The 26,173-nt window shown below is 41.7% G+C and overlaps 1 protein-coding gene across 5 annotated transcripts in view; it reads left to right on the top strand.

The window, feature by feature from the left end:
• The window catches only part of rap1gap2a (RAP1 GTPase activating protein 2a), a 90,174-nt gene that overhangs the window by 37,044 nt on the left and 26,957 nt on the right, over positions 1–26,173 (top strand). Inside the window, exon 1 of one of the 5 annotated variants that reach the window (XM_080025280.1) lies at positions 3,728–3,803. The exons of 3 other annotated variants lie outside the window; for them this stretch is intronic. The gene's annotated coding sequence lies outside the window, so the exon portion shown is untranslated. Of the gene's footprint in view, positions 1–3,727; positions 3,804–26,173 lie in introns of those variants that run through there. One more of the 5 variants, XM_080025279.1, reaches the window with a different exon arrangement.

The following is a 26,173-nucleotide window of genomic DNA, read 5'->3' on the forward strand; positions in this document are numbered from 1 at the left end:
GGTGTTCCTGTTGAGACAATGGGGAAACGTGCTTTGCCACATTCTTGCAGTACACACAAACAGACAAACACACACACATGCACGCACGCACGCACGCACACACGCACACACACACACACACACACACACATACAAAGGTCAGATAAACTTGTGGTAGAGATGAGCAGTACGTAACACTCTTGGGTCTGTATTTATATGAAGCTGGATAAAAATGACAAATTTTTTTTTTTAAATAAATAAGTTATGTTAAATATGTTGTTAGATAGATGTTGGAATACCAGAGAGTCATCATTTTAGGATAAGCTTCACTGTCGTGCACTTGATATTAAACAGGACAGACATGAGAGTGCCATCAATCTTTCCATGTCACTCTCTAGATTAGTCATCCATTCACTTACTACACACTAACTTATTTCGCTGGTTAGCTCACTAACAGAGGGGAGGCAGTCTAAGGTGGAAACAGAACACTTTAGATCCATATATTCTGGGAAGCGGACTACATTAGCGCTGTTTACTCAAATGTAACTCAAGAGGAAATGAGAAGCGTGGTAGAATGTATATTAGTTGTTTTTTTTAAAGAAAGAAAACAAGAGTCATGCACAGAGTTTATTAGTGGAAGGGAAATATAGAGGTAATAATTGGCAAAAGGATGTGGCAGAGCACAATCATAGGAAGCAAATAACAAAGAAATCCGGTGTGAAAAGAGGTGTTGTGTATTTCCCTGTGTCCATGCACCAGCACACAGCATGTTAAATGTCTTCAATAAATTACATTTTTTTCTCACATGGTTTCGCTTAATCTCCGTTCATTTTGTGAGGTTACATTTCCATTCCGATGTCCTTGGCAACAGCACAGCAGGCTGATAAGCCTGTTTGAATTGAGATTTCACACTGAGGGACACAGGGTGTGTGTGTGTGTGTGTGTGTGTGTGTGTGTGTGTGTGTGTGTGTGTGTGTAAGTGTTTGTGTGTACGTGAGAGACGGACGAGGCCGGTATATGGGTGTGGGTGTGCAGCACGCTAGTGCCTGGAAATACTATCACAAAATCAAGCGTAGATAGAAGGAGGTCAGGGAGTTTAATATAAAACTAGAACTGCAAGCAGTTGTGAACGGGGGCCAAGCCTCCCACGCGACTCGGGATCGGGCGTCGTCGTCCGCGGCGCCGGCCCCTCGCTTCACGGAATCCGGGGATGTAAAGTTTTTGAATGTGCGATGTTCGGTGTGGGAGTTATAGCCCCAAACGCGTTTTCTTTGCTTTTTGTGGTTTTGGTGCCCCCTATGGATGACATTCGCAAAACTGTGTTATATAGAAAGATGCAGCTCAATGTACCGAACAAGTGGATGTCAAGTTTTTGAATGTGTGATGTTTGGTGTGGGAGTTATAGCCCCACACGCATTTTCTTAGCTTTTTGTGGTTTTGGCGCCCCCTATGGATGACATCCGCAAAACTATGTTAGATGGAAAGATGCAGCTCAATGTACCGAACAAGTGGATGTCAAGTTTTAGAATGTGGGATGTTCGGTTTGGGAGTTATAGACCAAAAGGCAAAAAAATTGCAGTGAAAGATGCTCAAGTGGATAAGGAGATGTATACTTTTTGTGTTTTTGGCGCCCCCTTTTGGCGAAATGTTCCAATTTTTTTATGAGGATGTTCATTAGGACAGTACGACCATATTTCTAAAATATTGTCTTGATACGATGTATAGTTTTGGATTTATGATCACTTACGTACAAGGTATTACAAGGAAGCTAATCGGCGAATCTTTAAAGCGCTACCGTTTGGTCTTCCGATGGTCGTAGAAAAATTATTTGACCAACTTTTGCTCGTGGGAGTCATTAGAGCATAATGCTTTTGGTTTCTTCCAAATCGGGCGAAAACTGTAGGAGGAGTATGTTTTGGTGACTGACACAGTTTTTGCAACGTAGCAAAAAATGTATCGTATCGCAAATGGGCGTGGCCTATCTCAAAAGATGCAGCTGACTTGTGGGCATCTGTGGATATAAAGGTTTTGACTGTCGGACGTTCTGTGTGGGAGTTATAGCCTCAAACGCGTTTTCCATTGTTGTAGCGCCACCTAGTGGCCGGGATGTCTGAATTTTTTCGTCTGTGTACCAGGCACGGACCTGGATCTAGTCATGCAAGTGGCATGTCCCAGCCTTTTACGGTTTGGGCTGCAGCACCATTTTAAATAAAAAGAAGAAGAAATGATCCATATTGAAAAATCGAATCTTTAAAGCGCTAGCGTTTGGTCTTCCGATGGTTGTAGAAAAATTATTTGACCAACTTTTGCTCGTGGGAGTCGGTAGAGCATAATGCTTTTGGTTTCGTCCAAATCGGGGAAAAACTGTAGGAGGAGTATGTTTTGGTGACTGACACAGTTTTTGCGACGTAGCGAAAAATGTATATATACGGAAATGGGCGTGGCCTATCTGAAAAGATGCAGCTGACTTGTGGGCATCTGTGGATATAAAGTTTTTGACTGTCGGACTTTCGGTGTGGAAGTTATACACGTTTTCCTTTTTTTGTAGCGCCACCTAGTGGCCGGCATGTCTGAATTTTTTTGTCTGCGTACCAGGCACGGACCTGGATCTAGTCATGCAAGTGGCATGTCCCAACCCTTTACGGTTTGGGCTGCAGCACCACTTTTACAGGTGGAAGAATAATAATAATCCCTACAAGAACAATAGGGTTCCCTGCCCCGCAGGGCTTGGGAACCGCGTTGCTCTGCAAAACGCGGTCCCAGCCCTACTCGGGCTTGGCCCCCTAATTATGAACAAGGTAGACACAAGGGCAGGGGGAGAGAGAGAGAGAGAAGCACACTGGAAAGGAGGAAGAGAAGGAGGAGGAGGAGGAGGAGGAGGCGGTCCATACACAAGCTCCAGCCTATAGCAGTGAGGAAGGGAGGGGCTCAGCAGGCAGGAAGGAGGTAGCAAGAGCAGCAAGCAGACAGCGAGGGAGGAGAGACAGAGCAAAGCTAGAGAAAGAGGGAGAGGTGGGAAGGTAGAAGTGTAGGTAGACGGAGAGATGCAGTGCTACGGTGTGTGTGTTCAGGCTGTCAGTAGTGCAGCTCTTCATCCTTAATGGCCATGGGCCGTGATGTGCTACGGGGCTACGCTGCTCACATTCTCTCTGCAGTAGGGGGGAATGCAGACAGAAGTTCACCTTGAGCTGGAGTCCACAACCCGGTGTCGCTCTGGAAACCCTCTGGGATTTACAAAAGAAATGCTCATTGATCCCAACTCAAAGGCAGAGACCGAGATCTGATCTGGGACCCGACAAAGCAAAGAAGGGGCTGAAGAAATCTTTAAACTTTTGGATTTACGGGGAGTACCAGACTTCCAGAATTGTTCTAGTACCCCCAAACGTGCGGTTCCAAAGAGGGGTTCTAAACAGAAGAATCCAGGACCAGAGAAATTAAAACAGGTGCATTTGTTTCAAGCAGAAACTTCGCTCGACCGCTGTCTCCAAACTCTGAAAGCAATCAGAAGAACCCAAACCCCCTCCCCCCCCCACCCCCCCGCAGTTCACACTGGACGCCCACAAAGCCACCACCTCCAAGCAGGTCCCGCAGCCCAGCAGCAGGGAGCCTGGAGCAGCCGGCCTGACCTTGGAGAGCCTCTCCCCTGAACCCCTCCAGCAGGCAGCAGAGGCATCAGGCATGTCCTCTCAGACCACCGGGAGGAAGTTCCACAACAAGAAAGCCGGCATCCGGGCCGCGGTCATCCTCATCGGGCTCCTGCACAAGTCCCGCAAAGCCAAGGAGAAGGAGAGAGAGAGGGAGAGGGAGAGGGAGGAGAGCGAAGGGTGGGTTTAAGTTTTTGGTTCTCGTTGTGTTGTTGATGTCTGATGAGGATGATAAGGCATGCTGGCTGGATAATGTATGCAGAGTCCGCAGTGCAGCGTTGAGTCCATAGGATGGTGAATTCAACTTTATACCAGCTTGTAATGTGTCTGTTCATTCCAGAGACTTTTTTTTATGAACGTGCTTTTCTGTGTGTTTGTGTATCTTGTCAAGTGGGGAAACGTCAGGAACTGGAAAGCGATGGAAAGGCATTGAGGACCGTAGGTGAATTGAAGGGGTTTTTCCTGAGTGCTTTTGAAGAGCAAACGAGAGGGAAGCGAGGGAGCGGGGCTGTGGTGTGGAGAGAGGAAAATGGAAAGAAAAGAAAGAAAGAAAGAGAGAATGTGAAGTGTCATAAGAGAGAGAGAGAGAGAGAGATGTGCAGAGCAAAAGGTCCTCCACTCATTTATTTGTGTGTCTCTGTGTCTGCTTTCGTAAATGATTTTTTTGGTCGACACTTGTTGATGCCTGTAATGCTGATGAGACTGTTTCACTTGGCTCGGCACAAGGGCAGCGTGTTGTTGAGCTGGCTGAATTCAATCGAGCCGGAGCTGTAAAACGACGGTAGAGAAAAGAATACAGTGATCAAGCTTTACTGCCCATGACCCTCATAAAAAAGCAGCCTCGCATACGACATTTACATTTTAGGCAGGTTTAAAATGCATTTATTGCAGACTATTGGAAGGCTTTAAAAGACATGCAATAAAACTGGTGTCTCCCTTTAACAAGTCAAACTCTCGCGGACTATACTTGTACTTGTAAAGTTCCTCTGGCAGATTTGTAAAATGACAGGAATACCAAATGGTGCCTTGAAAGAGTCTGAAATTGCCACTCTAGATGCAACTGGAAGGGGATTTTCCCTGTGTGCTGTGTTGCATGGAGATCATCTTACAGCTAGAACCACCTTAGCCGAGTGCAGTCAATAAGACCAGTGGGAATATCCCACCTGGTAACAAACAGTGTATGAGGTTGGCAGGGTCCAGACGGCCAACTCTTCCCCCCCACACTAAGCCCTGCCTTCCCCCTGCGCCGACCTGTTTTGGCTGAGACCAATGTTAGCAGCCATGCGCGCGCAGCAACAGTTTGAAGACACATTATTCCTATTAAGTATCATTGTGGTTAAGGTTATATACTGTGTGGTGCCTGTTAGGTGTTTATGTGTGTGTGTGTGTGTGTGTGTGTGTGTGTGTGTGCGTGTGTGTGTGTGTGTGTGTGGGTGTGTGTGTGTGTGTGTGTGTGTGTGTGTGTGTGTGTGGGTGTGTGGGTTTGTTGTGTTAACATCTGATATGCTACACTGAAAGCACGTTGCTACTCTGTTATAACAGCCTGGACATAAATAGGCTACATCAAAATAGACTGTAACTCACTTTGCAAATGCTGATAAGTTTATCTGACCTCTGTGTGTGTGTGTGTGTGTGTGTGTGTGTGTGTGTGTGTGTGTGTGTGTGTGTGAGAGAGAGAGAGAGAGAGAGAGAGAAGAGAGAGAGAGAGAGAGAGAGAGAGAGAGAGAGAGAGAGAGAGAGAGAGACTATACACTAGTGTATAGTTTCAGATAGTTTCAAATGAACCCCTTAATTCAAGGATGGATTAGCAACCACACAACTGCCACAGAACTTGCCGGGCCCATACAGACTGCATGTTAATTGTGTGAAAGTTTTACACAATTCTTCTAGAGTATTTATTTTAAGGCTGATCCTGAAGTCCTGCTTTGTAGAACAAGCCAAACTGGTAATAAAGTAACTTAACTTAACTAAACTTATTACTTTAGTTGATATTTTGTTTACATTGTTTGGATGAGTCATAAGCATTAATTTACTATCAATGAATTGACACTAGGCAAGGCAAGGCAAGGCAAGTTTATTTATATAGCACAATTCAGACACAAGGCCATTCAAAGTGCTTTACAGGGGCAAGATTAAAATACACAATACACATTAGAAAAGCGAATGAATAAAACATTTAAAAGCGAATGAATAACATTTAAAAATTACAGGTTAAAATGGAAACAGAAAAGTCTTCAGACTTGATTTAAAAGAACTGAGAGTTGCAGCAGACTTTCAAGTTCTCTGGGAGTTTGTTCCAGAGATTTGGTGCATACAAACTAAAAGCTGCTTCTCCTTGTTTAGTCCTAACTCTAGGGACTGTAAGTAGATCTGTCCCAGACGACCTAAGGGCTCTGGACGGCTCATAACGTATCAGCAGATCGGTAATATATTTTGGCCCTAGACCATTTAGGGCTTTATAAACCAACATCAGTATTTTGAAATCAATTCTTTGAGTGACAGGAAGCCAGTGTAAAGACCTCAGAACTGGGGTAATGTGATCCACTTTTTTGGTCTTAGTGAGGACTCGAGCAGCAGCGTTCTGAATTAGCTGAAGCTGTCTGATAGATTTTTTTGGAAGGCCAGCAAGGACACTGTTACAGTAGTAAAGTCTACTAAAGATAAATGCATGGACAAGTTTTTCTAAATCTTGCTGAGACATAAGCCCTTTAATTCTTGAAATGTTTTTAAGGTGGTAATAGGCTGATTTATTAATTGATTAATGTGTTTCTTGAAATTCAAGCCTGAGTCTATGACAACACCAAGATTTCTGGCTTGGTGTGTGGTTTCTAGCAGAACAGATTTAAGCTCTGCACTGACTTTTAATTGTTCATCTTTGGCACCAAAGACAATTACTTCAGTTTTGTCGTTGTTTAATTGAACTTGCTGCCGGGTGGTTTTCCAGCATACACAAAGTAGTTTGCTTCTGTGGCTCTGGGCAGAATATGTACTCGACAGCAACAGGGTATATACACAGTGAATGCCCATGCTGGACCTTTTTTCTGGAATAATACAGCCCCGAGGCTGTGATTGTCTTTGAATGCAACCATGCTGCATAATGTAACACACTGGTACACAGATGTGCTCACTAAAACAAACCTTTTTGACAGAAGCACCATTTGTATATGTGTCACTTGCTTGCTATGTGATTCATGATGTTTGTGTCATCGTCTCATGTCAAATGACAACAACACAATCACGTCTGGAGAGCACAAATGTCCCCGAAGCACTGCCACAACAACACTCTACTGCTGTCATTTCTGTTGCCGTGTCACATTATAAGGCTCAATTGTCGACAATGTACAGCTCTGTATAGTTGTAAAGTGCATGATTGCTTCTGCTTCTGACACAAATATCTCACTCAACTATAGGCCACCCATTGTGGCTAGAACATTTTCCCTAATGCAGGCTTACTCAAAAAATGAATAGAAGGAAAAGTGAATTATACACTGAGTGGTGTTATTGGAGCCCAGAATGTATAGCCGTGTAATACAAGGGAACCCTTTGCATGGACGAGGCTAGTGCTGGATTGGGTTTCACATCACCTGTAACTTTTCAGCGGAGAATTTGACAATGTGAATTTCACTTTTTTCCAAACAAACAGACAAACAAACACAGGCAATAGACGCAGGTAACCGTTTAATCCTAATAAAGGGTTTTTTACTTGGAGTTTTTTTTTCAGCCGAGCTAAGGGTCTGAGGGCAGGGTGTCATACTGTATGGAATGTAAAGCCCACTGAGACAAATGTCTATTTGTGATATGCGGCTATACAAATAAAACTGATTTGATTTGATTTGTGACATTAGCAAACATATGGGCAGTAAACCCTGCTCTCCGCCTGTATCTCCTCTGCATTCCTCTCAGTCTTTTCCTCGGGGCTGAGAGAGCCAAGAAATGTATATTTGCCCTTCATTAAGTCAAACAGCTGGTGGTCTGCTCCTTGTATCTTTAATGTTTATATTAGCCCTCAATGCATTAATGTCCTCCACAGCTTAATTATCGCTAGCTACAGACCTGTTTTGTCGGTGTGTGTGGGGGTGTGTTTGTTTGTGTGTGTGTGTGTGTGTGTGTGTGTGTGTGTGTGTGTGTGTGTGTGTGTGTGTGTGTGTGTGTGTGTGTGTGTGTGTGTGTGTGTGTGTGTGTGTGTGTGTGTGTGTGTGTGTGTGTGTGTGTGTGTGTGTGTGTGTGTGTGTGTGTGTGTGTGTAGAGAAGCTAAGTATGCTTGAGTTATATTTAAGCATATTGTATACAACAAGCATGTCTTTGCAGTTATGGTTACATTTCCCTGTTGGTTTGCGGTAGCGTAGTGCTATCGGTAGGTTAGCGAGAGACATGAAGAGAGAGAGTGTGTGTGTGTGTGTGTGTGTGTGTGTGTGTGTGTGTGTGTGTGTGTGTGTTCGTGTTCATGTTTAACAGGATGAAAGGGAGTGAAACATTATTTCTGACGCCAAACACTGGTGTCCTCCTTTTGGACAAAAAAGCTTTCAATGTCACATACGTACATACCCATTGACAAAACACACATCTGTTTTGCAAATTGCATTATTTAATCAGCATGTCTCTAGGCCACTCTGACCCTGTGTTTAGAACAGGGAGTGGGACATAATGGCACAGGAATGGGGCTTGACCTTCACTGTAAATTAAAGGTTTGAGGCTCACAAAAACGGCATTAAGTGGTTCACTGCATCAACGTGATGGACTGACAAACGATGGGAGGATGCCCACATGTAAACATACAACTGCTGGCTCTCATCTGGAGATTAGGCTACAGCACTGGTGGCTATGACTACAGCGGTAGAGCAGGTGCTTAGTAATAAAAAGCACAAATCAATAGTATTTGCTTGAAGGCTTGATGGGTTGTTCTTGTTCCAAGTGCACTAACGTCGCATGAGGGAAAATAATGATTGAAATAGTTTTTTTTTTTGGTCTAGTTCTTGTTGTTTTCCTCAAGCTTTAACAGCATCAGGCTTGAAGGCTAATGAAAGAAAAAAAAGCAATCTTCAATTCAAATCTTTCAAAGACGTTTGTGAATTGCGGATACGTACCTCTTTCAAATTATGGAAAAACAAATCCCCTTTTTTATCTTAATGAGGAGGCAGCCTGCCTCGTCCCTGCAAACACAACAGGCTTCTGTTTGTGCTTATTAGAATTTCAACTGCTTGTCATTTGGGCTTTATCTTTTGAGCATTGGAAAACCTTCAAGGCAACACTTTTACACAGGGACACATCGCTGAATTCCAATTCACTTCAGTGTCAAAAAGGACTTGCACTTTTGCTTGTGCATGAGTGCTGCCTTCCACCAGCAAAGCATATACATAAAGTCCCTTTAAAAATGAGAGAGTGGAGTTTGAATACATGCACTGGCTTCAAAGATAGTCATACACATCTAACCCTCGCTCATATCTAATCAGAATGTAAAAGGATAAATCCATCAGCCGCTTTGCTTTGCTATGAGTCACCAAGACTGAAGCATTTGTCTGTATGGATATGAGGGGTGTTGGGAAACATCGATACATGTAAATATTGCAATACCTAGCAAAAATCAATATAAAAAAATAATTATATGTTTTTATTTTATATATGTATTTTGCTGCCGCCGGTAAGACATGGACTTTAATTTGCTTTCATGCCATCATTTACACATAGTTTACATCTTAGCCTTCCTGTTCATACATGCAGGTTTGGGTGTTTCATGTATGTAGACAGTATACACATTGCCCTTGCTTGTAGATCGCAATATATCGTATCGTCATCCCTGTATCGGGATACGTAGCGTGTCGCCAGATTCTTGCTAACATACAACCAGGGCCGCTGCTAAGCTTTTGGGTGCCCTAAGCAGAAATTGTCAGTGATGCCCCCTTCACCCCCCCACCCCCAAAAGAAAACACCCAGAAGCTCGCGTCCGCAGGGCGCGAGCGGAAATTTTTTGCCCTTGCAAGATCTCTGCGACTGCTTTTTGGCACATTTGCCAGCATTTACTAACAGAAAGAACAGCTTAACTTGTGAAAAAACTGCCTTTGCAAAGGAATTGAGTGATAGGATCATAGACTGATTATGAGATAATGGGCCCCTGGGCTTACACTCTTAAAGGGCCCCCCACTTGTCCCTATCCAGTCAGGTACACTGAATTTTCTACACGGATACATACAATTAATGGCAAAAACATATTAAGGAAGTCAGTGTTTCCCACAGGATTTTGGGGTATTGTTGGAGGGACCCTGTACCTTGTTGGGGGGGTGGGGGGGGGGGGGGGGTCCGGGGGTATGCCCCCCCGGATTTTTTTTTACCTTTTTAAAGTAAAATGCATCAATCTGGTGCACTTTGTGAGGTAATTTTAGAGACTAGAGAGATATCAAATCCTGAGATGCAGAAGGAACATTATTTTTCAGATTTTTCTTAAACAGGTAGCACTCTTTACTTTGCAACTGTAAAAACAGTAGATTGGTCTGCAGACCCATGTTCTATGATGAAGGGGCCCATTTCAACAGATAAAGGGTGGATATGAACAATTTAGAATTCACACATATAAAGCTTATTTGTGTATGTGTGAGGGGGCCTTCAACCCCCTTAGACAGAGCTACTAATGCTGTTGTTTTTAACTTGCTTTTGTATTTCTCCCCTACTAGTTGAGGGGCCCATGATGATTTCTATCTTGTTACATTTTAATGAGTATTTATATTTAGGCTATTCCTTTTTGGACCCTGTTATTGACATCAGTGACTGAGCTCTTTGACTATGCAACATGAAAAGTTACTATCAGTATCTCTGGCTAAGGGCCCCCCTGAGCCCTTGGGCCCCTGGGCCCCTGGGCCTGTGCCCGGTGTGCCTGTGCAGTAATCCATCCCTGGATAGGTTACACAATTAAGAAAAAACAACGATGGGCCTGTTCATAACTAATTTATATATTTTTTGTAATGTAATGATTATCATGAACTTTTTAATAAAAAAAAACTATTTTGGGGGGCCCCCGGACCATCTCTTTTTCCTTTTTAATTAAAAAAAAAAAAAAAAAAAAATTATAACATTTTTTTTTTGGGGTGCCCCCCCCAGGAACTTGGTGCCCTACGCAGTCTGCGTACTCTGCGTATAGGGAGCGGCGGCCCTGCATACAACGCTAATGGATATAACAAGCTATAACATGTAAGCAAGTGTGCTTTAGTGATGCTGTTGGCAGAATTGTGTTACGAGGCTGTTTATAGTGTTTATGCTTAGCTAGGCGAAACAGCATCTGGCTCCAGCTTCATATTTATTGCACAGACGTGAGAGTGGTGACAATCCCATCATCTATCTCTGAGACACAAAGTGGATGTGCCTTTTGGTCATAATGTCAAACTATTTCTTGAAGTAAGACAAGGTCTCCCTCACCTTGTATGTATTATTTATAAGAAGCAACTGTCAAAGTAAGGATGAGATCAGACGCGTGATAAAATGCTCTGATGATTGGGTGATTAGTCAGTCTACGCAATAAGACCAGCAGCCTGTGGAGGGAGAGCTTGTGTGTATGGTGTGACACGTATCTTATCTCTGCTTTAATGTTTTAGAAGACAGAAGATAGCATAAGATAGCATATATCTTCTATCAGTTTTTTTTCATCTCTTTATTAAATGTCTTTTCTGTCTGAATTTTGTTATGCAGCATGAGCGGGCTTGTTTATATGACCAGGTAGTAGGGTGAGTCAGATATTCAGGGATATATACGGCATGCAGTCTAGAGCTCTTGCCTGTCACTTGTACAAAGTGCCTTCCATGAAGAGGATATTCCTGAATGTTGTCCCCCATGTGAAGGACTGTTGAGATACTTAACACGGAAACCCATATATGCACTTAAATAGTTGACCTCTCTGCCTCTTGTTTGCACCGTGATACTGCTTTTTCCATAACGTATTAACCTCCAGTCTGACATGATCTTTCTCTTTCTCTCATAGAGGTTTTAGATATATTGTTATGGTCTTTGCAGTTTTGTGTGATTGTCACACTTGAGCAAATTTGTTTTGTTTCGGCGTTTTAAACCATGACTGCATATTCTATCTCCCTCCGGAGTGTTCAGATTGATTTGACGGTTATGCACACGTATTTCAACAGTTGCCGTCCCTTAAGAGTACAGCCTCATCAAACACTTGTCAGTGGTCTATTACGTTGGAGGGCCCTTCATATGGAGACGCTCAAACGCCACTGCAGGGAAAATGGTTAGGCACAAATTCTGTGGCATTTTTCCTATAGTTTTCAAACAATAATGTGTAGTAGTAACGGTGAAGCTCTACTTTCTTGAATTGAACATATCTGAATTAGACCCTGCCATGCACAAGTCTTTGTTGGCTGCAGTAACCATGTGGCGGTCCAACTGTTTGAGAGTGTAGGAGCAGCTGGTCACAGCTAAAAGCCATTCCTCTGACACACAGTCAGCCACAACAATGCAGCCAGCCGGGCAGCGGCCGACAAGAAGGGAATGACATCAAACACAGCCATACACACGTTCCAAAGTATCACCATAGTATGTACTTGTGCTGTTTATCACACGTTGATGCAAAATGGCATTTTCTTTTTTTTAAGATTATTTGTGGGCATTTTTTCAAGCTTTATTAGATAGTACAGAGTTGAAATGGGGAGACAGAGAGAGAGAGAGGGTGGATGACCTGCAGTAAAGGTCCACGGGTCGGATTTGAACCCGTGACCACTGCAAAGGAGGCCGGAGCCAATATGGTACCCACTCTATCCACCACGTCACCAGAGCGCCCCAACATGGCCATTTCTAAGTCAAACAAATACATAATAATGAAACATGTAGGCAGCCGAGAGTGGTAATATTTCGAAGAAGAAGAAAAACTCTCAAAAATGTCTCAGAGATTAAAGTAACAGTTAACGAGAAAAGTACACCTTTGTTATATATCACGAGATCGCTTCACTTTGCAAGGTCGGATCTCATTCTCATCACACCACAGACGCCGCATCTTACCGTGTGTTATACCTGCAGTGATGACCTGATCAAGTTCAGGTCAGATTTCAGCAATAAGGAAATACATGTCTAATACATGTCATAAGTATTGAGTTATCCTATTTTATTTTTTGTATGATCTCAGCGAAAGTTTACATATGTTTGTGTTTTTTTTTCATCTTTTTACTTGTATATTACAAATGAATTTCTTCTCAGTTGGAAAGTATCACTCTTTCACTACAACCCCATGCACAGAGCATCACAATGTGGCAAAAAAACTAAACAAAGGTTGACATTGTGTAGCTACTGTTGCTAGGCTGTGGTTGGACAATCTCTTTTTTGAATGAAACGATCCGCCATGTAAATAATCATGTTTCAACTGTAGTGTCATTATGATTATTTTCTGTTTACACTGTGAACCCGAGGCAACATTTAGAACATTTGCTCTTAGGCAGCAGAACTTGTGTTAAAGAGCTGATATATTTGCAGTCTCTCAAGTTGCTTTTCCTGACCACTTGACACAGTTTTTCCTTGTCTTGTATAGTCACTGCCCCCCCCCCCCTCCTCTTGCTGCTGTATAACATGACAGCTTTTTATTCACTGACTCACGTATTTCCATTCCCCGTCTCCCCCTTCTTTTTCCCTCTCTACCATCAATTACCCTCTCTGTTAAAACTCCTTCTAGTTCCTCTTGTGCGTTTCACTTCTTACGTGATTAGCAGCTGTGCATCGGGACCGCTAGATATAGGCTCTCACACCAAACACACACACACACCACACACGCACACACACGCACACACACACACACACACACACACACACACACACACACGCACACACACACACACACACACACACACACATTTGTAACATTAGATTGCACTTGAACTCAGATCTCTTTGCTGTCTGATTGTACCCATGTGTGTGACAGTATGTGCCTTCTCTTGGGGTGTATTGTAATGGATGTAATGGTATGGTCTCTAACAAGTGTACACATACCCCCTCTCCCCCCATAAGACACCCTATTTACCCAACGCTACACTAGATATTGCGTGCTATTTTTAGACTGCAAATATTCATTTGTTCTCTCTCTCTCTCTCTCTCTCTGTCTCCAGACCCCACTCTGGGGCCTTGTGTCTCCGTCTGACAGTCATTCATCCTCAACCTCTCCCATGTGTCTTGGTATCTCTCTCTCTTTTTCTCTGAGACCTTTTGTGCTCCGGTGTGGTTATCTCAGCTAGTAGGTCGCTGTAGCTGGAGTCGGTTGAGAAGAAAAGCATCTGTACCAGTGTCGTCTGACAGATACTTAACTCCATATAACTATTTTTTTTTTTTTACTTTTATCTATATTCAGTTAGGATGGATGAGATTGGGCACTGATAGAAAAGAAGTGGCTCTGGGAAAATGAATAGGATTAGACAGGATTTGTGACCCTTTCTTGTGATATGAAAGAGAGAGCGGTGATACCAGGCAACTATGTTTTTGTTCACTGCAATGCAGTAGGATGCTGTGCCGGAAACCAGTGCCAACAAAGGACAAACACATCTGCTTGTTTTAAATCAACTGTTTTCAATCCTAAACTCGACTAAGAGTAAGACCACCGAATCTAAAAAGACAAATACTCTCAAAAATATACATTTATGTTATCACTTTACTTACAGTGTTAATAATGAAACCAGATGCAGACTCTTGTATTTCCAATGCTCTTGACACTCTAAAAGTGGCCTGAGAGAATAAACAAATGTCAAAATATCAAAGAGAGAATGGTGCGTCTATGCCAGAGTAATATATTTGAACAACATCTAGGGGGAATTTCATGAGCTGATTAGATATTCTGAGGGACAACAGATGCATTTACATGACTCCTTTTGATATTTTCAACCAACAACAGATTGAAATTATGTTGTGTTCTTTTTGCTAAATTTCCGTTATCCATTTGTTCGAGCTTGTATTGTATATTCAGGCTTTTACTGGATCAAAAGGGCTCCATGTTTACTCACCAACTAACCCATTACCTTCACCTCACAGTAAATTGACTATCATCATCTCTGCCTGGCAATCCAAATAAAGTGCGTTGGACTACATAAAGCCCAACCGTAGACAAAGAGACAAACATGACTCAGCCCAGCGTGGCCTTTATCAGCATCTCCCTGCTGTTTAGGGGAAAGCAAGCACGTGTAAATGTCTATCAGAGGTCTCCTGGCACCGTTTGGGCAGCGAGACAAAAAAACATCACTGGCATTTCAACAGTACGACAAAAGCTGCCATACATGACCTTTTACTAGCTTGTTGAGTGTTTGCCTCCAGGTGTTTGGATGGCAAATCCAGTGTGTGTGTGTGTGTGTGTGTGTGTGTGTGTGTGTGTGTGTGTGTGTGTGTGTGTGTGTGTGTGTGTGTGTGTGTGTGTGTGTGTGTGTGTGCTGGTCATTTAGACTGCTTGGGGTCTTTAAAGTCAGTCAGTATATTGGCTGCTCTTAAAAGGTGGAGTCTGTGATTCCGGAGAATGCTTGTTGTCAAAATCACTTATTGTCAAAATCAGTGAGGAGATATTCACTGATTTTGACAAAAAAAAAAAAAGTGTTTTTGAGAAGAAGCAATGGCTGACTCCACGGCACAGTTATGTTACAGCGAGCCATCGGAGTATCATCCAGGGTTACAGACTTACTTCAGTACCATAATTAACCTGGTTTCTTTTTGGAAGGAACAAAATGACACAGACTCATTGTTTCCTTGGGTGGATCTTGAGTGTGTGCCTGAAGAGAGGGGGAGACCTTCACTGGTGACCCTTTAGTGTTGCGCTTTCATTAATTACTAAAAGAGTATTGAAATAAGAAAGGAGAGCCAAGAGAACCAAAAGAAGACAGGTGGAAAAGAGAGAAATAGGCAGAACGTGATATGGTAAACAGGAGGAGGGATTTAGATGCTTGATACATTTGAATCTTTGGTCTGAACTGGGCTATGTAGGGTAGGCTATGTCTAGAGACGTTGATTCTTTCTTGTTGTGAGGGTGACATACATGGTAGGGTTCAGAGGAAATTAATCCCTTGAAAAAGAAGACAATTTCAAGATTCAACCATTTTGTTTTTGCGATCAAGATACTACAATGGCACGATGTAAATGGTCGGCATGCTTACTGTTGCAGGTGCCAATGTTGTGAGATTGTAATTGATATTAATAGAATAAGACAGAGGTAAAAAAAATAAAAATACACTGGCTGAAAAGAATACACCAAGCCAGACCGCAAATGAATTCAGCATTGACAATGGAAAGGAAAACGTTTTCAAATTAAAAAAAACTAAATATGAAAAACTGTGATTACCTCAGTCAGTCACAAAAACACACACACACCCAGTATGATAGTGTGTGTCTTCCATTCACACCGATTATATTAAAATTGTACATTTTACAAGTGGATTGCACAACACATAATCCACTTAGAGGTCTTAGTTTGTGTGTGACTGTGTGTGTGTGTGTGTGTGTGTGTGTGTCTGTCTGTGTGTGTGTGTGTGTGTGTGTGTGTGTGTGCGCGTGTGTGTGTGTGTGTGTGTGTGTGTGTGTGTGTGTGTGTGTGTGTGTGTGTGTGTGTGTGTGCTAGTAAAACTCATCTTATGGGGACATTTTCCTGTTTACACAGTGATATTGTGGGGGGACAGTTTTTGCCTCTTTGTCAGCTTGTTGTACAGTACATTTGTATATTTGCATTGTGTTTGTGTGTGTATTGTAATTTTACTCAACCTCATTGTAAATGACGGTCATCCCTCAATTGATCTTTTGAGGATAGATAAAGGAAATTGAATGAAATACCGTCCTCCTTTTGGGGACAACATTGAAGTCCCCTTAACAGAATAATGACATTTAGGGGTGAGGACTTGCTGTTAGGTGAGGGTAGACTTAGGTTTAGGTGAATGTAAATGAATGTAAGTCTATTTAATGTCCTCGCAAGTGATGAAAACACAATGTGGGTGTGTGTGTGTGTGTGTGTGTGTGGGTGTTTGTGTGTGTGTGTGTTTCCCTGTGCTACAGTGCACGTACACGATGGGTTACAATCTGTCACATAAAGACATTATGAGGGTGATGATGAGAAAGAGCTTGTTAAAGTGTGCGTGCCAGTGTATAAGGTGTTAAAATGGGATTTCAAGTGAGTACACACACACACACACACACACACACACACACACACACACACACACACACACACACACACACACACACACACTTGATTTCTTCTACTCTACCAGCAGAACAGGCAGCTGAAAGGAAAGCTTATTTCCGTCCTCTTTTCTCTACTCACTAGCTCTGTTATTGTGGGGCAAACCATCATTTTTTTGTACAAACGTATATATCATCATTTTATTAAGGCATGCTGTATGCCTCCCTCCTCCTTACCCCCTCCCTCACTACCCCTCTCTCCATTCCTCTTCCTCTATTGATAATATGGAAGAGTGTTCTTCAGGTTTGACTGTCTGGACTGGCTTATCTCCTGTCTGCTGTCATCTTTGTATCTATTCATATCACAGTAAGAGAGAGGGAGGGAGATTTAGAGAGAGCGAGAGAGAGGGAGGGAGTGAGTGAGAGAGAGAGGAAGAGAGAGGGAGGGAGATTTAGAGAGAGCGAGAGAGAGGGAGGGAGGGAGTGAGAGAGAGAGGGAGAGAGAGGGAGGGAGAGAGAGAGATTTGGAGAGCGAGAGGGATGGAGGAAGAAGAGAGAGAGAAGGCCAGGCCTGGAAACAGGAAACAGCCGGTGCCTTGGAGGGCAGTTGCCTCCTAATCATTGCTCTCCTGACCCCTCCACATATTTGCACATGTCTCTGGGATGCCTGTGCTCTCCTCTGGGACAGCTGACTGACTCATACATCAATTACTTACCTCCCTATATGTGGAGTAGACTGTTATTTTCTATCAAGGACAGTTGGATAGATAGGAGCTAGTACAGGGGGGAATAGAGGAAGGTTAAGCAGACAAATTGACGGAATTTAAATCTGTTATGTAAAGGTCAGTAAAGGATGTGTGAGAGCATTGTGATGTACTTACTTAGCAGTGTAACACATTGTCTTGAGTCAAAGGCGTTGCTAAAAAGTCCCCTAAACCAGACTACAGATTTGACATTGACACATTCACTGCTTTAAAAGAGACTCTTTAATACATTTAGATTGCTCTTCAGATATCCGTGATCAAATTTGTAAATGTGTCGAAAAATATATATTAATTATAATATAATAATGAATCTGTAGAAGTGAGATTATAATTGAAAAATGTCACTTTCAAATCAGATTTTTTTTTTTCATGTTACACAAATTACAGTACACATATGATTTGAATTGAATTACATTTAATGTTGAATCCATAGTACTGTTGTTGCTGACACTAGTGTGACTAAACACGTTCAGTTTAAATACATAGCCTACTGTATGAGCTTGGAAAATAAATCTAGCCTAATGTCCAGCTGTTACAAATGGAAGATGAAAAAATCAGCTAATTTGATGAACAGTTCCCATTATGTATGCTTATTATTCAGGTACCTTCCAGAGCTCCTCTGAGCTGCTACACTGTCATGTCCAATACGTAACATGGCAGAGGATTGCACTGTGTGATGGGAGTCTGCCTTAATATTCATCAGGGCTTATGGGTTCTGTCCTCCCTGCTCTCCATCTCTCTTAAAACCCTTGCGTCTTCTTTTTTCTGTCTCCAATTACTGTTGTATTAACTCCATTAGAGAAACCATCAGTTGTGTAATTGGCCAGTTGGCATGAGGATCAGGCCCCCTCCTTATCAAGTGTCATCACAAAAAGAAAAATATGAAGCCCAACTGGAAACAGGAGCGCGCTGTAAGCCCCTGGGAGGTGGCTTCATATCCAAGACCCGCAGATCACCCTCTGCTCTTTCCGTCTCCATCCTCCATTCTTTATTTTTATCCTCCCTGCCCCCTCTGTCACCCTGCTTTCCTCTGTTCATCCCCCTATCTCCTCTCCCCGTGTCCTGTCCATCATGTAGAGGTGTTGATCTCTGTCCTTTTCTTACAAACTCTCTCCATCTCTGGGACCAAGCTCTGAGCCTGATCCGACACTGGAATCGGGAGTGGATACATCGCATAATATGAGTTGTGTTACAATCTATCGGCCTCTCTGTTTCTGTCTCTGTCTCTCATTCTCTCTCTCTCTCTCTCTCTCTCTCTCACACACACAAACACTCACACACACACACACTTGGCCTGCCGGTCACCATGAGATAAACATGAAGGCTGTGTCGATGTCATTACTGTTGAATCAACCATAATTAGCGGCATGCCGAATGCAAACAGGATTTGCCACCGCTGTGCGAGGAAGGTACATCATGTGCTAGTTTGGATGTGTTTGTGGAGCGTGTAAGTGGCCTATTTTTACCCAGCACGTTTACAGCCACTCAACTCCTATAGCTTCAGGTGACGGAGGCTTGACTTAAATTACACTTCATTTATTCACCCGTGGAGAAATTTATCCCAACAGTAACTGTTTTTCTTAAAATCTCTTTACACAGTCTGTTTATTGTTGTGGATGAAAGATGTTTTCCTGAAGTGACTTCACTGCTCTTGGCAGAGCCAGCCACACAAACCACCACAGCATATGTTCCCCCCCACAGCCGGTATTAACTATATAACTTAACTATTAACTTAAGATAATGTAATTGTGTGACAGCCGCTGCTCTTTGGCTCTCTGGGTAATTTCCTGCCATGCGTTGTGTGTGTGTGTGTGTGTGTGTGTGTGTGTGTGTGTGTGTGTGTGAGAGAGAGAGAGAGAGAGAGTGTGTGTGTGTGTGTGTGTGTGTGTGTGTGTGTGTGTGTGTGTGTGTGTGTGTGTGTGTGTGTCTGTGTGTGTGTGTGTGTGTGTGTGTCTGTGTCTGTCAGCAACAGAGCTCTGTTGAATGCAATTTGACTTTGTGATTATATTTCACATATTGCTGTGAAGCGTATACTCCCAACGAAGGCGACATTGAAGCCATAGGCAAAGCAGAACTGATACAAAGTGTTCAATGTCAGGGCTGAAGTTGGCTACAGTTAACTGCCCAGCATTGTCTCTTCTTTTTATTTTATCTAGGGAAAAAGACACTGTATTGTAGACAATGACTAGACAGAAAGATAGTCCACCTCTCCTAGCAGTGTTGCCATAGGCCTACCTTGCATCCATCTGCCCATTACTTCCACTTTCATTCACCCTTTTATCTTTGTTTTGGCCTTTCCCTCACTCCGTTTGATCATTCCAGAATGCTGCGATATTCTGAATTACATCCAGTGAAAACATTATTGTTAATATCAAGAAAATTTGAAAATAAACTTTGGTCATGGCAATTAAAAAATGGTAAGGTATGGTCAGGGGTTATAGACACACATTTAAGGGTGAGGTCACAATACGTGTTTCTGATGACCATCAGACTTTTCTGAAGGATATTCCAGAGAAAATATATATATATATATAATATAATATAAAAACATCCACTGCATGCTTCGAAAACCCTTTGAACCCGTTTCCCAGGTTGCATCTCTATTATACTATCGGAAACAAGATGGTATGTCCTTGCTCGTTTTATTTAACATAAGAAAAGACGTCTATAAAAGCGCTATTTTTTCATTTACATAAAAAAAAAGAACTGATAATAAAGCTTTTAAATTTAAACTATATACAAATTGAGCAAAGCCATATCCCTTTTCCGGGCAACACCTTTGTATAACCCTGAGACTCGGATGTAATGTTAATAAATGAGTCATATGTGCTACACACCCTTACGTCCTACCCTGTCACATACAGCAAAGGACTCTACTTCTTGTTTTGGCAGTGAATATTGGGATTTGACATAAGTGGTGGTGCGGTTGCTGAAGCGTCCAGTGTGAACATAGTTCCTAAAGATAGGGTAAAATGTTACATACCGTGAGTCTGACAGAAACATATTTTGGGTTCCTCTGTATGTCTGGTATATATATATATATATTGCAGAAATGTACAATAAAGTTGACTTATGCAAACACCTTCTTCAGCATCTTGCCTGCACATCTCACCCACGTTCCACGGTTGCCCCTTCTGACTCACTCTTTCCATGACCTGTTCTTCCTAAATGGTTTTCTTTGCTTCCTCCCTGCTGCTGTCCCAGCATGTGCTCCCTCTCCCTCCCTCCCTCCTTCCCTCCCTCCCTCCCTCCCTCCCTCTCCCTCCCTCCCTCCCTCCCTCCCTCCTTGTTGCAGTGACGTTGCTATTTTGTCTCGTCACCACAGAGACCATCGGGGGCTGCAAGGACAGCAGCTCCTTCTCTCTGCCTTGTTATGCCCTCTGTGTGTGAGTGAGTGAGTGAGTGAGTGAGTGAGTGAGTGAGTGAGTGAGTGAGTGAGTGAGTGAGTGAGTGAGTGAGTGAGTGAGTGAGTGAGTGAGTGAGTGAGTGAGTGAGTGAGTGAGTGAGTGAGTGAGTGAGTGAGTGAGAGAGAGAGAGAGAGACTGTAAGCGTTTTCATACCTATACCTAATCCACAGGAGGTTTCACACATGTAATTTTGGTTTGGATCAAACGGAAAAGTCAGAAAGTCCGGACCAATTAAGGTATAGGTTTGAAAGCCTTTAAGTGAGATAGGTGCTGTTCCTGTGGACGCTGTAGAGATACACTGCAGGGACCCACCCCAGGGCAGTGGTCTTTTCCTATAGGTCAGTGATGTTGTCCCCCTACACTGAGGATGAAGACATCAAAGAGAAGAGGAATGATCAGTGTCAAGGAAAGAGCATGTCTTTCTCTTTGTCCCATGCAGCTTTGTAAACTCTCCCAGTTTGTCTTGGCCTATGATGCGTATTCATACACTGCCCCTCCCCCTCCCCCCCTGGCTACTGTGAGCAAACATATACAGCAGCATTACGTACACAGAGGGACACAGTAGTTGCATTGTGCGAAAGCTTGAGTCTGTGGAAAGAACTAAGCAGTACAGACTTTTCCTCCGGACAGTGGAATGAATAGGGTTGAACTGGTATTTGTGTTCGGCCCCGCGGTGACTAAATCTGCCCTGACTTCCCTTTTTCATCCAGGAGTCTTTTTGGCCTCTCCTAGAAAATGAGTGGCCTTCACAGTCAGCGACAAAGAGCGTCGTAGATGAAATTATACAGAAAATATGTCTGAAAACTTTTGCTACCGCTTAAGCCTTTCTTCTTTGAAAGGCAAGCTGTTGCTGCATCCAGTTTTGCTGTTTCACATTTGTTATATTGGGCGTTTTTAGCTGCTCACAACCACTTGACATTGTCCCAGGAGGGAATTAAAAATGATCTATTAAGGTTCCGGCTAATGATAGGAAAGAAGAGGCATATGAATTTCACATGAACTCCTAATTAAAGCTCTCGTCTTCCATCCAGTGAAGTGATCGGTTACAGCTCTGCATACAGCCTTTTGTTTAACTGCAGAGCAGGCAAGTGCACATTCTTTTTCCTAGTACTAAACCTGATAGGCCTATATAGGTTCTGTCACTATCAAATTTGTATTTTACAAGTTGTAAGATTCACATCACAACACATACATACATACAGTCTGCATGTAGCTGGTTTAGGGATTATCTCTCTGATAGACAGCAGTCAGTTAAACTGGGAAGATACCAATCTGAATTCTCAACTGTTACAAATGGTGTCCCACAGGGCTCAATTTTAGGTCCAGTTCTTTTCACAATTTATATAAATAACATTGTTTCATCGCTAAAAAACTGTCACGCCCATCTATACGCTGACAACACAGTACTGTATTGCATTTCCGATTCGGTGCACCAATCTATTGAGAACCTACAAAGCTCTTTTAATACTCTGCAGGACTGTCTAGTAGACCTCAGGCTTGTTCTTAATACAGACAAAACCAAACATATGTGTTTCTCCAGAGCAAGAACTACAAATTTGAATGATTTTAATGTTTTTCATTTCATTTATTTATTACGGCTCACGGCCATAGCACATGGCATGGAGCACACCATTCAACTGAAATCATTACAAAACAAAACAATGGTGCACGGCAAGGAAAAACAAAACAAAACAAAACAAAAACATCACTTAAACAATGGCAAAACATTTCTCAAAAAGGCACCTGTTTTAACAATAACCCCTGGCCTACTTGCCCTCAAAAGCGAAATCAATTTGGTCATGGATGGAAAATAAACATAATAATTTGGCAGGTACTTTTTTCTAAAATACATTACATCCACATTTTTACACTCAAAAAGTACATGGTATTCATCTCCAACACAATTAGAATCACAAAGGTTTGCATATTCTTTGATTTCTTTCCAGCCCTTTGTATCTTCCTGTGACTTTAGGTATGCGAGTGTTATTGGTTCTAAAATTGCAGATGGCCTGTCTGGACTTTTGATTTTCATACAACAGATATTTTTCTAGTTTTAACTCTTGTTTAAATTCTATGTATAAGTCACAGGAAGTCATGCTTGTAAGCTCGCTCTGCCATTTCTGAATGAATTGATCTTTTAACCTCCGCTCAACAGTTCTTTTCAGCCGGTTAATGTTGTTGTACTTTTGTGTTATCCAGATGTATGACAACCCGCAGTCATCCAGTATCTGTTTCACCTGTGATACCCAGGGTGATGCATACACACTGCTGCTATGCAGGCTGTGTAGCTGATTGTACATGATTTTACTAAGTTTACTGTCTTTACTTTCTAACAGTCTCCCCCAATAACCAATTATTCTTTTTTTAACTGTAACACAGAGTGGGTACCGTCCAAGTTCCCCATACACCATATTACTGCAGTTTGTCATTTTTACTTTTAAGATGTACTTTAGAAATTTGAGATGTAGTTTTTCTAACAGATGTAGTTTTTCAAACCCCCACACTTCACATGCATACAACATATGCATTTTACAAAGAATGGATTTTTAATTGAAAGAGTCACAGAGTACAAATATCTCGGCATCTGGTTAGATGATAAACTCACTTTTAATTTCCATATAAAAAATCTTGTTTGTCGACTACGACAAAAAATTGGCTATTTTTATAGGAACAAAACCACCTTCCCTTTATTTAGTAGGAAAAGGATTATTGAGGCAGTTTTTATGTCTGTACTTGATTACGGTGATGTGGTTTACCGGCATGCATCTCATTCATGTCTTAAACTCCTAGACTCTGTTTTTCACTCTGCTTTAAGGTTTATCACAGGAGATGCTTATGACACACACCATTGTCTTTTATATGAAAAGGTTGGGTGGTACTCCCTTAAAGAGAGACGTGATGCACATTGGCATATTTTTATTTACAAAGCCTTGACCGGGAAGCTTCCTCGTTATTTAACAGAAATGTTGCAAATTTCAGATGGGCTTTATCAGACCCGCTCCACTGACATGCTCATGCTTTATGTCCCACAAGCCCGGTCTGAGCTGGGAAAGACAGCTTTTAGCTTCAGTGCCCCCGACTCCTGGAACAACTTACAGCAACAAATTAAACTAAATACCTTCATATCCTTTAATCAATTTAAACAAACTATCTTAAATCTGCCAAACTCTACCTGTAACTGTTTTAATTAGGCTATATTGTACTTTCACCCATTTAATTTCATTTTAATTGCTGCCACTCTTCACCACTATGTAAATGTTTCAATTTTTTTTTTTTTTTTTTTTTTTTTTTTTTTCTTCTCTTCACCTGTTGTTGTGTGTTTGATGTATTTGCATTGAATGTTGTGTATGCATTGTTGTTTTTCCTTGGAGTTTGTTTGAACTCGACACCATTGAAAATGAGGGTCACCCCTCAATTGGTCTCTCGAGGATAAATAAAAGTTAAATGAAATGAAATGAAATACAGAACAATAACAAAAGAATCTTATGTAATATGGTTATGCGATGAGATGTAGGGCTCTGTATGAATACCAATTCACATCCAACAAGCCCTGTGGTGTGGTTTGAAGATGTAAGGCAAGGCAAGGCCAGTTTATTTCTAAAGCACATTTCGGACACAAGGCCATTCAAGGTGCTTTACAGATGCAAAAACAAAATACATCAAAAATAGAGCACACATTAAAAAAAAGCGAATGAGAAACATGAATATAAATAAAACATAAAATAATTAAAACATTTAAAAAGAATAAAAATAAATCAAATTTAAAATTACAGGTTAAAACGGAAACAGTAAAGTCTTCAGACCTGATTTAAAAGAGCCGAGTGTTGAAGCAGACCTCAAGTCCCGTGGAAGTTTATTCCAGACCTTGGGTGCATTAAAACTGAAGGCTGACTCTCCCTGTCTATGTAGAATGGGTGTAGTGCGTCTCTGCATTCTTTCTTTCTCTCTGGATTAGGGTTGCAAAATTCCGGGAATTTTCAAAGTTGGAAACTTTCCATGGGAATTAACGGGAATTTATGGGAATTAACGGGAATTTTGGGAATTAACGGGAATAAACGGGAATTTACTAAATTTAAAGCAGCCCAAATGCACTAAATTCACCTAACTATGTTATTTCAGTCCCGGCAAACGTTCTAGACTGTAAAAACAGTTTTTTACACAAAGTTTTAATACATTTATGAACATTTAATTTCAAATCAGATTGTTTTTTAAAGTTTATTGAGACACCCAACTTGATATCATAAATTTGTTTTTGCTAGACCAGGTTTACAGAGGCTTAAACTGTGATTTTAAATTTTTCATTTCATTTCATTTAACTTTTATTTATCCTCGAGAGACCAATTGAGGGGTGACCCTCATTTTCAATGACGTCGAGTTCAAACAAATTCAAAGGAAAAACAACAATACATTAACAATATTCAATGCAAATACATCAAATACACAACAACAGGTGAAGAGAAAAACAATTGAAACATTTACACAGTGGTGAAATTAAGTGGTAGCAATTAAAATTAAATGGGTGAGAGTACAATATAGCCTAATTAAAACAGTTACAGGTAGAGTTTGGCAGATTTAAAATAGTTTGTTTAAATTGGTTAAAGGATATGAAGTTATTTAGTTTAATTTGTTGCTGTAAGTTGTTCCAGGAGTCAGGGGCACTGAAGCTAAAAGCTGTCTTTCCTAGCTCAGACCGGGCTTGTGGGACATAAAGCATAAGCATGTCAGTGGAGCGGGTCTGATAAAGCCCATCTGAGATTTGCAGCAATTCAGTTAAATAACGAGGAAGCTTCCCGGTCAAGGCTTTGTAAATTAAAATATGCCAATGTGCGTCACGTCTCTCTTTAAGGGAGGACCACCCAACCTTTTCATATAAAAGACAATGGTGTGTGTCATAAGCATCTCCTGTGATGAACCTTAAAGCAGAGTGAAAAACAGAGTCCAGGAGTTTAAGACATGAATGTGATGCATGCCGGTAAACCACATCACCGTAATCAAGGACAGACATGAAAACTGCTTCAATAATCCTTTTCCTACTAAATAAAGGGAAGGTGGTTTTGTTCCTATAAAAATAGCCAATTTTTTGTCGTAGTCGACGAACAAGATTTTTTATATGAAAATTAAAAGTGAGTTAAAATATAGTTGGGGATAATATATTTTAGCATAATCTTGACTAAAGCAACCAGATTTTATGCAAGTACACTAGGCAAATTGCACATAGCACACATCCTACTGCAGGGGTACTGAGGCCACGCCCCCTATG

This window comes from Ammodytes marinus, assembly GCF_949987685.1.
Source record: "Ammodytes marinus genome assembly, chromosome: 3".
Classification (NCBI taxonomy): Eukaryota; Metazoa; Chordata; class Actinopteri; order Uranoscopiformes; family Ammodytidae; genus Ammodytes; species Ammodytes marinus.